The sequence below is a fragment of the Myxine glutinosa genome, chromosome 1, assembly GCF_964187855.1.
Source record: "Myxine glutinosa chromosome 1, kmMyxGlut1.1, whole genome shotgun sequence".
In the NCBI taxonomy this organism is placed as follows: Eukaryota; Metazoa; Chordata; class Myxini; order Myxiniformes; family Myxinidae; genus Myxine; species Myxine glutinosa.
The window spans coordinates 411,822,791-411,836,132 of record NC_136261.1 but is presented as its reverse complement, the minus strand read 5'-3'; the positions used below and the strand labels follow the sequence as shown (position 1 = coordinate 411,836,132).

Here is a 13,342-nt window from a genome sequence, read left to right as displayed (position 1 = left end):
ACCTTTTATGCGATCGTGTTTTGTATCGATTTTGTGCGATATGAATTAAGTGTCTTTGAAACAGCTGTGAAACGTCTTTCCACAACCCTTACGTAACCGATTGAGGCAGTTTATTGCCGCACAAAACGAGATCCGCGAACCTTTTCTGAAGTTTGCCACCTGGCACATACCATATAAAGGGGCCTTTTCTGTAGTTTGCCACATGGCACATACCATATAAAGGGGCCTTTTCTATAGTTTGCCACATACCATATAAAGGGGTCTTTTCTATAGTTCGCCACATGGCACATACTATATAAAGGGGCCTTCTCTATAGTTTGCCACATGGCACATACTATATAAAGGGGCCTTTTCTATAGTTTGCCACATACCATATAAAGGGGGCTTTTTCTATAGTTTGCTACGTGGCACATACCATATAAAGGGGCCTTTTCTATAGTTTGCCACATACCATATAAAGGGGCCTTTTTCTATAGTTTGCTACGTGGCACATCTATATATATAAAACACAGTTTGTGTGTGTGTGTGTAATGTTACCGGTAGACTCCTAAATGGAGAGGCTCACGTGCTTCATATTTGGCAGAGACATGGCCATTGAGCCTGGGACGAACATGGGAGAACTCAAAATATTTGACGATCCATATTTGTTATTCATATTTACCTCAGCGCATTTCAGCGAAGTACCCGCTAATCTCAGCCGGAGTCAGAACAGCTCGCTGATTCGCTCAGAGCGATCACGTGATGTTCCATCCCGTCACACGATTGTATCGATTTTGTATGATATCGAGCGTGTTTTGTATCGATTTTGTGCGATATGAATTAAATGTCTTTGAAACAGCTGTGAAACGTCTTTCCACAACCCTTCCGTAACCGATTGGAGCAGTTTATTGCTGCACCTTTGCAGCTTTCATCCTTGCGGCTTTCGACTTTCATCGGCTTTCATCCGCAGCTCAATGGAATACTGCGGCTTTCATCCGCAGCTCAATGGAATACTGCTCAGAGCGATCACGTGATGTTCCATCCCGTCACATGTCAAGTTTTTTCACCTTTTATGCGATCGTGTTTTGTATCGATTTTGTGCGATATGAATTAAGTGTCTTTGAAACAGCTGTGAAACGTCTTTCCACAACCCTTACGTAACCGATTGAGGCAGTTTATTGCCGCACTAAACGAGATCCGCGAAGCAAGTTGGTCGAGTCGTGCTGACCAAGATGGCGACACGGCGGCTTCACTTTTCACGGAGTATGAGCGTTCTATATATTTTCAATTCAGTGCGCCCGTGAATTGTGGCATAGACATGACCATTGGGCCTTCACGGTGTAATTTGTGCGAGGCTTTTGTCCGAGTGAGCTTGAGTCGAGAGGGCGAATGTACGGGTTGGGAATGGATGGGTCTCCCTTCCCCCGTCCGGCAACGCCGGTATTGGAGGACGTCACAGGATCGGTGAGTCTCCAAAACCGCTTCGTGCTGTTGCGAATATGCAGGACTATGTCGCGATTGTTGTACTGCTCTCTGACCATGAGAACTGCAACGTCATGGTTGACTGGCCCTCCCCTTCCCTCCCCCTTCCCCCTCCACCCTACCCCCTCCCCTTCTCCCCTCCCCTTCCTTTCCCCCCTCCCCTTCCCCCCTCCCCTTCCTTTCCCCCCTCCCCTTCCTTTCCCCCCTCCCCTTCCTTTCCCCCCTCCCCATCCCCCTCCCCCTCCCCATCCCCTCCCCCTCCTTTTCCCCCTCCCCCTCCTTTTCCCCCTCCCCTCCTTTTCCCCCTCCCCCTCCTTTTCCCCCTCCCCCTCCCCCTTCCCCCTCCGTCCTTCCCCTCCACTTCTCCCTTACCCTTCTCCCCTCCCCTCTTCTCTTCTCTTCTCCCCCCCCATTCCCTCCCCTCCCGGCAATGCCAGGTACTTCTGCCGGGTCCCTCCCCCCTCCCCCGCCTTCCATCCCCCTCCCCCCCACCTCCCCTCCCCCTCCCCCCCACCTTCCCCTCCCCCTCCCCCCGCCTTCCCCTCCCTGCCTTCCCCTCCCCCTCCCCCCGCCTTCCCCTCCCCCCTCCCCCGCCTTCCCCTCCCCCTCCTTCCCTCCCCCCTCCCCCACCTTCCCCTCCCCCACCTTCCCCTCCCCCTCCCCCCTCCGTCCCCTCCCCCCTCCGTCCCCTCCCCCTCCCCCGCCTTCCCCTCCCCCCTCCCCTCACCCTCCCCCCGCCTTCCCCTCCCCCCTCCCCCGCCTTCCCCTCCCCCGCCTTCCCCTCCCCCTCCTTCCCCTCCCCCCTCCCCCACCTTCCCCTCCCCCCTCCCCCACCTTCCCCTCCTTCCCCTCCCCCCTCCCCCACCTTCCCCTCCCCCCTCCCCCACCTTCCCCTCCCCCACCTTCCCCTCCCCCACCTTCCCCTCCCCCTCCCCCACCTTCCCCTCCCCCCTCCCCCACCTTCCCCCTCCCCCACCTTCCCCTCCCCCACCTTCCCCTCCCCCTCCCCCCTCTGTCCCCTCCCCCCTCCGTCCCCTCCCCCTCCCCCGCCTTCCCCTCCCCCCTCCCCCTCACCCTCCCCCACCTTCCCCTGCCCCTCCCCATCCCACCCCCTCCCCGCTCCCCCTCCCTCCTCCCACCCCCTCCCCTCCTCCCCCTCCCCCGCCTTCCCCTCCCCCCTCCCCTCACCCTCCCCCACCCCTCCCCCCCTCCCCCTCCCCCATCCCACCCCCTCCCCGCTCCCCCTCCCTCCTCCCACCCCCTCCCCTCCTCCCCCTCCTTCCCCTCCCCTCCCCCCTCCCTTCTCCCCCCTACCCCCTCCCCTCCCCTCCCTATCCCCCCCTCTTCTCCCTCTCCCCCTCCCCCCCTATTCCGCTCCCACCCCCTCCCATCCCTCATCCTCCCCATCCCCCCCTCTTCCCCTCCCCCTCTTCCACTCCCCCTCTTCTCCCCTCCCCCCTCTTCCCCTCCCCCTCTTCTCCCCTCCCCCCCGTTCCCCTCCCCTCCCCCCCCGTTCCCCTCCCCTCCCCCCCCGTTCCACTCCCCTCCCCCCCCGTTCCACTCCCCTCCCCTCCCCTCCCCCGCCCAGCAATGCTGGGTACTTCTGCTAGGGTACCCGGCAATGCCGGATACTTTCCTCCCCCCTCCCCCCTATCCCTCACCCTCCCCTCCCCTCCCCTCCCCCCCTACCCCTCCCTTCCCCCTCCCCTCCCCTCCCCCCCTACCCCTCCCTTCCCCCTCCCCTCCCCTCCCTTCCCCCTCCCCTCCTTCCCCCTCCCCTCCCCTCCCTTCCCCCTCCCCTCCCCTCCCTTCCCCCTCCCCTCCCTTCCCCCCTACCCCCCTCCCTTCTCCTTCTCCCCTACCCCGTCCCCTCCCCCCTACCCCCTCCCCTCCCTTCCCCCCCTACCCCCTCCCTTCTCCTTCTCCCCCTACCCCGTCCCCTCCCCCCTACCCCCTCCCCTCCCCCCTCCTCTCCCCCTCCCCCCTCCCCCATCCCCCTCCCCTCCCCTCCCCTCCCCTCCCCCTCCCGGCAATGCCGGGTAGTTCTGCCAGTACCATATAAAGGGGCCTTTTCTATAGTTTGCCACATGGCACATGTAGTGAAAATGTATCAAAGTTGGACCCAGGTGTGATGCTCACTTAAACCGCTGAGAGGCGTCTATAAGACCTCGGACGTCCGTGACTCTGAGCCACTCCTGTGACATTATACGATGACATGTAGTCTTGGATGGTACGTACCCGCTCGTGTTCTAGGCTTGCTTGCATTGACTGATATCGATCCTTTCTATATGATGCCAAGATCCTGATACATATATTGCATGATTGTATTTTACAGGATGATGCCAGAGATCTGATTGTTATTAAACCTACCTATGGGACAAAGTTGTGGACTTGGGTTGATTTTCACAACACTTAATAACAATCAGATCTGGTCAGTCTTGATCATTCTTGCCGACCACTCGAGGACAAGAGGCGGAAATGGCGGGACACAAGATGATCCAGGTACCGACATTCGGCGCCGACCCACAAGCAGTGGATTCGGGCTCGGAGCTAACTCATTGGCTCAAGTCACTGGAGAATCAGTTCAAAGCCCAGGATGCCGTTCCCACTGATGAAACAAAACTGGACGTGCTGCAGACTAAAGTACACCATCACGTCTACAGGAGCATCGAACAGTGTACGACGTACAATGCCGCTGTGGCAGAGCTAAAGCGAATTTATATTAAGCAACGGAGTGTGGTGTATTCCAGGCATCTGCTCGCAACATGGTGTCAACAGCCCGCTGAGTCGATAGATCACTTCGCCCAAGAGCTGCGACGTCTACTTGCAGACAGTACTCAAGAAGTACGCACTCACGAGCAAGTCCAGGATGATCTTGTCCGAGATGCTTTTGTCTCTGGGATCAGCTCTTCGACTCTCAGGCTAAGACTTTTGGAGACAGCGGACCTGATGTTCACGGAGGCTCTACGGCTGGCACACGTATACGCTGAGGCCCGGGAGCAATCTAACGCCTATGACCACACACGGGTCATTGCGGGGACTTCTCAACACGCGCGCCCGGAGAGAGCTACCGCCGAGGATATGGGAGCGGACTCGACCACACTAGCGGAACCCCTGGCCGCTCCCGAGGAGGACCCGGATTCCGGCTTGGCGGCAGCTGCGGCGGCTAGGCCAAAGCCTGTACGAAATGCTACGTGTTACTTCTGTGGGAATCGACAACATCCCAGGTCTGCGTGTCCGGCTCGGGAAGCGATATGCCATTTGTGTTCGACTAAAGGACATTTTGCAAAAGTTTGCCGAAAGACTGCGCGGGGCACACGAGCACGCGCGACCTTGAATGGGCTTATCGCTGAGCCAACGGGCCGAGCATAGAGCGGGACGCCTCACCCGGCTTTGATGAGCGGCGCTCCTCCTCGTTGGCCCCTGGCTGCACGCTCAATCTTGGTGAGATACATCGGGCCGCCAAAACAAGTGGCGCTAACACGACCGAACGCAGAGCGACCGTCCTTGACTGGTCTCCGAACATCTCATGATGGCTTTGAGACTCACCGCGTGACACGAGCGCCATCCGAAGGCTGCTCATACGAACTACAAGCTCTTGCTTCAGCACGTGAAACTACAGTTGGCTGCGACCCTTCTCGCGTGACAGGAGCGCCATCCGAAGGCTGCTCGTACGAACTACAAGTTCCTGCTTCGGCACGGCAAACTATGCGCTTGACACGAGCGCCCTCCGGAGGCTGCTCGAATGACCAAAAAACTGTAGCCGGCGTGGGATCAACACGCGAGGCACGATCAACTCGCTCGGATGGCTCAATACCTGCCAGACCTCCAGCCTTGATCAGGCCATTATTCCACTTATGATCGAAGGCATTTTTGCGCGGGCTTTAGTCGATACGGGGTCCACGGATAGTTTTATTGATCATCGACTGGTGCGAAAACATGGATGGCCGGTCCTAGGGACAACACGACGGATCTTTATGGCCTCCCAGGGGCTTAGGCTCAGCACAAAAGGGGAATGTCGATTGAAGCTTGTGATAAAGGGACGCATGTTTCCAGATGTACATCTCATGGTCTTACCTGCTTTATGTGCTGACATTCTGTTAGGACATGATTTTCTTAAGCGACATGGACGTTTGGAAATGGAATTCGGTGGAACTGACACGCTTGCTGTGTGTGCACTCGCAGGAATGGAAATTGAGCCTCTTTCGCTGTTCCCCAACATGACCACTGACTGCACACCTGTAGCGGTAAAATCACGGCGCGACTCACGAGCAGACACGCAATTCATTGCGGAAGAAACGGCCCAGCTCTTAAAGGAAGGTATCATAGAACCTAGCCGATCGCCATGGCGGGCCCAGGTCTTAGTGGTGCGAAGTGAAGCGCATCGCAGACGCATGGTAATCGACTATTCACAGACGATTAATCGCTTTACACAGCTGGATGCCTACCCCCTACCGGGGATGGGCGCACTGGTTCGATAGTTGGCCCAGTACTCAGTCTATAGCACTCTCGATTCTGCGTAGTGCGTATCATCAGATCCCCATCTCTAGGGCCGATCGCATCTATACAGCCTTTGAATCGGGTCAAAGGTTATACCAGTTCACCCGACTACCTTTTGGGGTGACGAACGGGGTCACCTGTTTTCAGAGGGCTATGGATGACCTCATTACTAAGGAGAACTTGACGGATGTCTTTATATATCTGAACAATCTTATGGTTTGTGGACATGACCAGGGGTATCATGATGCTAATCTGAAGCGCTTCCTCGAGATCGCGCAGAGGTATCGCCTAACCATGAATGAGGCTAAGTGTCGTGACTCCCTACGCACGATAGATCTTCTGGGGTACACCGTGACCCACGGCTCTGTTGCTCCAGATAAGGAGCGTCTGCGACCTTTGCTCGATATGGCTCCGCCCTGCGATCGAGCTTCGCTGAAGCGTGCTCTCGGGCTGTTCGCCCATTATTTTAAGTGGGTGCAAAATTTCTCCGTGAAGCTCCGCCCCCTTGTGGCCTGCGACACGTTCCCCATGATCCCAGCTGCCTTGGCTGCCTTTAGGGGCCTTAAGTCTGACATCGCTGGCACCGCTGTGGCGACGATCGACGAGAGCGAATCTTTCGTCTTAGAAAGTGATGCCTCGGATCATGCGATAGCGGCGACTCTCTCCCAGGGGGGGCACCCTGTGGCTTTCTTTTCGCGGACTCTCACCTCCGCTGAGCGGAGGCATTCGTCTGTCGAAAAGGAAGCGTATGCGATCGTCGAGTCGATTCGGCGATGGCGACCGTACTTGCTCGGGCGATGCTTCCAAATCATCACGGACCAACAAAGCGTGGCGTTCATGAACGACACCTTACATGCTCAACACATTAAGAATGAGAAAATCACTCGATGGCGTATCGAACTCGCCAACTTCTGCTACACCATCAAATATCGCCCGGGGAAGGATAACCTAGTCGCCGACGCCTTATCGAGGCCGGCTACGTGCGCAGGTATCATAACTTTGGAGGGTCTGCGCGCTTTGCACGACACTATGTGTCATCCTGGGGTGACGCGTTTCGCTCATTTTGTGCGTCGTGGTAATCTGCCGTATTCGGTTGAGGACATCCGCCGGGTCTACCGCGACTGCGCTGTATGTGCGGAACTCAAACCGCGTTTTTACAACCCTCCCAATGGGGACGCTGGTTAGGGCTACTAGACCGTGGGAGAGATTGGTGATGGATTTCAAAGCACCGCTGCCGGTGTCGAGTAACTCTCGTTATCTGCTCACGATCATTGATGAGTACTCACGATTCCCTTTCGCTTACACATGCGCGGATATGACGGCTGCCACAGTCATACAGTGCCTGCAGAATTTGTTTTCTATGTATGGGTATCCGGCCTACGTGCATACCGATCGGGGTGCGGTGTTCCTGTCCCAGGAAGTCAGGTGTTTCTTGCTCCAAAATAATGTCGCTTCGAGTTACACCACTCCGTATAGACCCCAGGCGAATGGGCAGGTCGAACGCTTCAATGGGATTATATGGAGGGCCGTCATGCTAAGCCTCAGGACCCTCGGCCGGGGCCTAGATAAATGGGCTTGGTCGCTACCTGCTGTGCTGAACTCGAGCAGGGCTCTACTATGTACGGCCACCAACCAGACTCCTCACAAAAGACTGTTCCACCACCCTAGAAGCTCGGGTAGTATCCGATCTTTACCCAGTTGGCTTGCTGAGCCGGGGCCGGCATATCTCAAATGTGCGGTTCGCACAAGCAAGTACGATCTCTTAGTGGATAAGGTGCAGGTACTCCAGGCTAATCCCGAGCATGCTCGTGTGATGACGGCAGATGGACGCGAGTCCACTGTCTCCGTACGCCATCTCGCCCCTTGTGGGGTCATCGACCCTTATAGGGATATCGACGAACCGATCTACGAATCTATGGACTCTCCCGAAGCTTCCCCTATGGAGCATCTGCCGTCCCCCCCTTCGCCAGATACACCCCTGCCTGAAGGCACTGAGGTGCCCCCTCCGACACCTGCCTCCAGCGGCTACTCCGATGCAGGGGACTCCGGGCTTGGCGATGTCGTACCTGGTAGTTTCCGGACCCGTGCTGGCAGGGTAATTCGCCACCCTGACCGCTACGGATGGACCGACTGACATGGCATGACATCCCCAATCAATTAATGCTGATGCATGCTTGATTCCTGCCTGGCGGCAGTGTAGTTCTAACGGCGGGGAGAATGGAGTGAAAATGTATCAAAGTTGAACCCAGGTGTGATGCTCACTTAAACTGCTGAGAGGCGTCTATAAGACCTCGGACGTCCGCGACTCTGGGCCACTCCTGTGACATTATACGATGACATGTAGTCTTGGATGGTACGTACCCGCTCGTGTTCTAGGCTTGCTTGCATTGACTGATATCGATCCTTTCTATATGATGCCAAGATCCTGATACATATATTGCATGATTGTATTTTACAGGATGATGCCAGATATCTGATTGTTATTAAACCTACCTATGGGACAAAATTGTGGACTTGGTTGATTTTCACAACAGCACATACTATATAAAGGGGCCTTTTCTGGAGTTTGCAAAAAGGCACGTACCATACAAAGGGGCCTTTTCTATAGTTTGCCACATGTCACACACCATACAAAGGGGCGTTTTCTATAGTTTGCCACATACCATATAAAGGGGCCTTTTCTATAGTTTGTCACATGGCACATACCATATAAAGGGGCCTTGGCTATAGTTTGGCACATGGCACGTACCATACAAAGGGGCCTTTTCTATAGTTTGCCACATGGCACATATCAGAAAAAGGGGCCCTTTCTCCAGTTTGTCACATACCATACAAAGGTGCCGTTTGTATAGTTTGTTACATACCATACAAAGGGGCCTTTTCTATCGTTTGCCACATGGCACATGCCATACAAAGGGGCCTTTTCTATAGTTTGTCACATGCCATACAAAGGGGCTTTTTCTATAGTTTGCCACATGGCACGTACCATATAAATGGGCCTTTTCGGTCGTTTGCCACATACCATACAAAGGGGCCTTTTCTATGGTTTGCCACATGGCACATCCCATGTAAAGGCGCCTTTTCTATAGTTTGCCACATGGCACATCCCATGTAAAGGTGCCTTTTCTATAGTTTGCCACATGGCACATACCATACAAAGGGGCCTTTTCTATGGTTTGCCACATGGCACATCCCATGTAAAGGCGCCTTTTCTATAGTTTGCCACATGGCACATACCATACAAAGGGGCCTTTTCTAAAGTTTGTCACATACCATTCAAAGGGGCCTTTTCTCTAGTTTGTCACATACCATACAAAGGGGCCTTTCTCTAGTTTGTCACATACCATACAAAGGGGCCTTTTCTATAGTTTGTCACATACCATACAAAGGGGCCTTTTCTATTGTTTGTCACATACCATGTAAAGGGGCCTTTTCTATAGATTGCCACATGACACATACCATACAAAGGGGCCTTTTCTATAATTCGCCACATGGCACATACCATACAAAGGGGCCTTTTCTATAATTTGTCACATACCATACAAAGGGGCCTTTTCTATAGTTTGCGACATGGCACATACCATACAAAGGGGCCTTTTCTATAATTTGTCGCATACCATACAAAGGGGCCTTTGCTATAGTTTGCCACATACCATGTAAAGGGGCCTTTTCTATAGTTTGCCACATGGCACATACCATATAAAGGGGCCTTTTCTACAGTTTGCCACATGGCACATACCATACAAAGGGGCCTTTTCTATAGTTTGCCACATGGCACATCCCATGTAAAGGAGCCTTTTCTATAGTTTGCCACATGGCACATACCATACAAAGGGGCCTTTTCTATAATTTGTCACATACCATACAAAGGGGCCTTTTCTATAGTTTGCCACATGGCACATCCCATGTAAAGGAGCATTTTCTATAGTTTGCCACATGGCACAACAAATAAAGGGGCCTTTTCTATTCTCCTGGCATTTTTTACAAGAATATATCGAAACACACATCAAGTGAATCTGTTGAAAATTTATGATTTCTGCCACCAAGACCAAAGACATGTTCCCCTCAAAAACAACCCACTTCGAGTTTCGCGCGCCGCTGATGCAGTGCCCCCTGTTCCCGGGAGCCTCGTACTCATTTTGCCGAATTCAAAAGGACGACACGCTTGGTCAACACACCTGGTGTTATTTTAACGACGTGACCCCAACATCTTAAATCAGCCACATTAAACATGAAGCCAACACCAGGATTAGTTTCACAGGTAACGAAGTAGACCGTCACTCGATAGCACACAAACCTCCGCCAGGATAAACAGGTGACGTTTTGTATCCACTGATAGACCGGATCTGGATTCGGACCTAAACCTAAATCGAATCAGTCTCGTCTTCTGCTTCTTCTTCTTCTTCTTCTCTTTACCCTTCTCATCCCCCAAGATTCCCAATAATCCATCCACAACTCTTTGCCATATCTTGCTCTGTATAATCATAATGTTCGGCCGATCTCTCTGTTAATATTGTGAAGAATCACTTCAAATTATCGTTTTACAAAATATCTTGCTCAGTATTAATAATAAAATGAGAAACTCCGAACAAACCTTTTCCTCAGAAGATCCGACCCGATCACTGTTCAGCCGCTTGTGGAAAAGAACACGGAGCTGATGTCAGTCCAAGCAAGTCATGTTCCATGTACAGACCGGAAGTGACGCCGGAAGTACGTCACCACTGTATGCCATAATCACCCACTAGGCGGTGAATGTGTAGGTGTTACGGTGTGTGTGTTATGCAACAAGTGAACACCCGTAGCAACCAACACCCCGTGACGTGTACATATGCATCAAATTTCCTTGCATTGTATATTTGCATTATAACAGTTTTCATTGAATCTAATAATCCAGTGAATCCCGGTGAAATGACCAATGTAAAATCATTATGTGACGTAACATTCAATTTGACGAACAAATTATGAAACGATTATATTGATATTTCCCCCTTGTGCAATAAAAATAATTAATTGATATTCCCCGTTTTTTATAATTTATTGATATAAAATAAATGTGTCACTCCCCACATTTTATTTACATTCGTGTTATGTTAAAAAGGATTCCGAAAACTTGTCTGACTTTTTAACAGGTAACAAACATGTTTCTAGCTCACCTGGTCCATGGTCAGGGAAATGTATCGATCGAGGTGTGTGTGTGTGTGTGTGTGTGTGTGTGTGTGTGTGTGTGTGTGTGTGTGTGTGTGTGTGTGTGTGTTTGTGTGTGTGTGTGTGTGTGTGTGTGTTTGTGTTTGTCAGTGTGTGAGTCAGTGAATTGAGGGAGTAAAGCGCGGTGTTACGCGCGCTGCTTGTGAGCAAGGAGGAAGCGGACAACGCGGTAACTTGTAAGAGCCTTTATTCAAGAGCTCACTGTAACACAGCTGCTCAGGGCTGCGCGCCCCATGTATATCGTGAGGCCACGCCTCTCCCCCGGGCGTGGCCCACCCCCACTTGGTGTGCGGGGTGATGTCACCACGTCAGTGCTTTCGTGTCCGCCACACGTGCCCCCCCAGAATCCCCGCGCACCTGAAGGGTCAGTTTGCGGGGCAAACGGATGACCCGGCCGAAGCGCCCCCTGGCGACTGGCGGCGTCTGGGATGCAGGGATGCCATCTGCGATGCCTCCGGTTGCCCCTGGGATGGGTGCAGGACCGGGGGGCGGCATGGCGGCGGGGCTGGGCGGTGCCTGGGGTCCGCCCGCAGGGGGGCGGCCCTGACGCGGGGGTCGGGCCACTGGCGGTGGATGGTCCACGTCGAGGTGGGCCGGCTTGAGGCGGTCCACAGAAACGCGGTCAGGAGTACCGCCGATGTCCAGGGTGAAGTACTTCACCCCGGTCTCCAGCACGCGGAAAGGCCCGTCGTACGGGGGCCGCAGTGGTGTCCGGTGGGCATCGTGGCGGACAAAGACGTACTCCGCCGTGCGAAGCTCCGGGGCGACGTGCGTCGGTGGGTGCCGGTGGCGTGCCGTTGGCACCGGGGCGAACCTCTGGGCGGTCTCCTGCAGAGCGGAGCGCTGCTGTGCCGCGGACCATGGTGCCGTGGAGTCAGGGAGGAACTCGCCCGGCACCCGCAGCGGTTGCCCGAAGACCAACTCCACCGCGGATGCACGCAGGTCCTCCTTGGGCGCCGCCCGGAGGCCCAGCAGGACCCAGGGGAGCCTGTCGACCCAGCCGCCGTCGCGGAGGGTGGCCCAGAGCGCGGCCTTCAATGAGCGGTGAAATCGCTCACACAGGCCGTTAGCCTGGGGGTGGTAGGCCGTGGTTCAGTGCAGCCAGACCCCAAGCCCCTGCGCGACTGCCCCCCAGAGCTCCAAGGTGAACTGGGGGCCGTGGTCGGACGAGATGTCTGAGGGGGCGCCGAACCGGGCGACCCAGGTGGCGATGAAAGCCTGCGCGATGTCCGCCGCCGTCGTCGACGCCAAGGGCACGGCCTCTGGCCACCGGGTGGTGCGGTCCACCATGGTGAGGACGTGGATGAATCCCCGCGAGGGGGGCAGGGGTCCCACCAAGTCGACGTGCAAGTGGTCGAACCGCCGCTCGGGCACCGTAAACGGGGCCAACGGTGCCTGGGTGTGCCGGTGCACCTTGGCGCGCTGGCACGCGAGGCACATCCTGGCCCAGCCGCGGACGGCCTTCCGGAGGCCATGCAAGACGAATTTGTCGGCGATCAACCTTTACGAGGCCCTCGCGCCAGGGTGGGACAGGCCGTGGATGGCGTCAAACACCTGGCGCTGCCAGCCAGCGGGCATGATGGGGCGAGGCCGCCCGAGGGAGACGTCGCACAAGAGGGCCGCACCCGCGCCGTCGAACGGCACCTCGGTGACGCGGAGGCCCGTGACGTCAGTCCGCAAGGCCTGGACGTCGGGGTCAGTGGCCTGGTCCGCTGCCATCTGGGCATAGTCGATGCCGAGGTGGACTGCATGGGCGATGGCCCGGGAAAGGCAATCCGCCACCGGGTTGTCCTTCCCCGCGACGTGCCGGATGTCCGTCGTGTACTCGGACACGGCCGAGAGGTGACGCTGCTGCCGGACCGACCACGGCTCGGTGACCTTGCCCATCGTGATGATCAGCGGCTTGTGGTCGACGAAGGCCGTGAACGCACGGCCCTCGAGCAGATGGCGGAAGTGCCTGACCGCCAAGTGAAGCCCGAGCAACTCGTGGTCGAAGGTACTGTAACGGCGTTCGGGCGGGCGAAGCTGCCGGCTAAAGAAAGCCAGCGGTTGCCAAGCTCCACGCACCCATTGCTCGTGCACTGCGCCCACCGTGTAGTCCGAGGCGTCGGTGGTGAGGGTGATCGGTGCATCGGGCGCAGGGTGCGCGAGCATGGTGGCGTTAGCCAAGGCAAGC

The 13,342-nt window shown here is 55.4% G+C and overlaps 1 protein-coding gene across 1 annotated transcript in view; it reads right to left on the bottom strand.

Annotated features, from left to right (window-relative positions):
- The window catches only part of LOC144889605 (uncharacterized), a 78,739-nt gene extending 68,051 nt beyond the window's left edge, over window positions 1–10,688 (bottom strand). Inside the window, exon 1 of the mRNA XM_078770502.1 lies at window positions 10,556–10,688. The gene's annotated coding sequence lies outside the window, so the exon portion shown is untranslated. The remainder of the gene's footprint in view (window positions 1–10,555) is intronic.
- Window positions 10,689–13,342: the final 2,654 nt, after the last annotated feature.